Genomic DNA, 1,588 nt, shown 5'->3' on the forward strand with positions numbered 1-1,588 from the left:
AGAAAAAAAGGAAATCAAAGAATACCACTGTAGGGGCACTTGGCTGGCTCAGTCGGTAGAATGTGGGACTCTTAATCTCGGGGTTGTAAATTTGAGCCCCATATCAGGTATAGAGATTACTTTTTAAAAATCTTTTTTTAAAAAAAGATTTTATTAATTTATTTATCAGAGAGAGAGAGAGAGCACAAGCAGGGCAAGTGGCAGGCAGAGCAGGCAGAGGAAGAAGCAGGCTCTTGCCGAGCAAGGAGCCCGATGCAGGACTTGATCCCAGGACCTTGGGATCATGACCTGAGCCAAAGGCAGACGCTTAACTGACTGAGCCACCCAGGCGTCCCTAAAAAAATTAAAAAAAAAAAAAAGCATAACCCTATGGAAAAACATCCAAAACATCAAAGAAAGACAGCAAGAGAAGAAAGGAACAAAAGAACTACAAAAGAACCAGAAAATAATTAATAAGATGACATTAGTAAATCCTTACCTGTCAGTAAGTACTTTAAATGTAAATGGATTAAATTCTCCAATCAAAAGACATTGACTAAATGGACCAAAAAAAAAAAAAAAAAAAAAAACACCGACCCAAGTATATGCTGCTTAACAGAGACTCACTTCTACTTTAAGGATACACGTAAGCTAAAAGTGAAGGAATGGAAAAAGATATTCCATACAAATGGAACCAAAAGGGAGCAGAGGTACACACTTAGACAAACTAGGTTTACATTATCTGATTTCAAGACTTACTGTCTTGAAGGACTATAAAGTTACAGTAATCAAGACAATGTGGTTTTAGTGTAAGAAGAGACAAATAGATCAATGAAACAGAATAATAAAGAAGCCAGAAATAGGCACAGGTTTACACAAGGTATTGATTTTTTTAATGTACAAAATAATTCAGTGCAGAAAGGAAATGCATCTTCAATGGGGAAAAAAAGGAATCTTGACCCTTATCTAAAATTATAGACAACACACACCCACACAGGATGGATCACAGACCTAAACAAAAACTAAAGCTAAAACTGTAAAGCTTGTAGAAGAAAACCCATGAGAATTATTTTGTGACCTTGGAGTTGACAAAGGTGTCTTAGGACAGAGAAAACACTAAGTATAAAAGTTTGATAGAATGGACTTCATCCAAATTAAAACCGTCTGTTCATCAAAAGACAGCATTTTTAAAAGTCACCTGGGCTGCTCACTTCGGCAGCACGTATACTAAAATGGAACAATACAGAAAAGATTAGCATGGCCCCTTTACCAACATGACACACAAATACGTGAATTGTTCCATATTTTCCAGCGTGGTGACCATAGTCAATAATACTGTACAGCGTGTTTGAAAGTTGCTAAGAGAGTAAATCTTAAAAGTTCTGTTAACAAGGGGTCCCTAGGTGGCCCAGTTGGTTAAGGGTCTGACCAGCTCAGGTCATGATCTCTGGGTCCTGGGATTGAGCCCCATGTCAGGCTCCATACTCAGCGGGGAGTCTGTTTGTCCCTCTCCCTCTGTTTTTTCTCTCTCAAATGAATAAATAAAATCTTTAAAAAAAAGTTATCTTAACAAGAAAAAAAACCTGTAACTCTGTGGTGATAGATGTTA

General features: G+C 37.5%; 1 non-coding gene across 1 annotated transcript; it reads left to right on the forward strand.

The window, feature by feature from the left end:
• Positions 1-1,181: 1,181 nt before the first annotated feature.
• Positions 1,182-1,288, forward strand: LOC112834313 (U6 spliceosomal RNA). Its single transcript, XR_003210839.1, has one exon. It is a non-coding gene; the product is annotated as a U6 spliceosomal RNA (small nuclear RNA).
• Positions 1,289-1,588: the final 300 nt, after the last annotated feature.

Source organism: Callorhinus ursinus, unplaced genomic scaffold (assembly GCF_003265705.2).
Source record: "Callorhinus ursinus isolate GAN/ISIS: 27379988/994484 unplaced genomic scaffold, GSC_fseal_2.0 scaffold15, whole genome shotgun sequence".
Taxonomy (NCBI): Eukaryota; Metazoa; Chordata; class Mammalia; order Carnivora; family Otariidae; genus Callorhinus; species Callorhinus ursinus.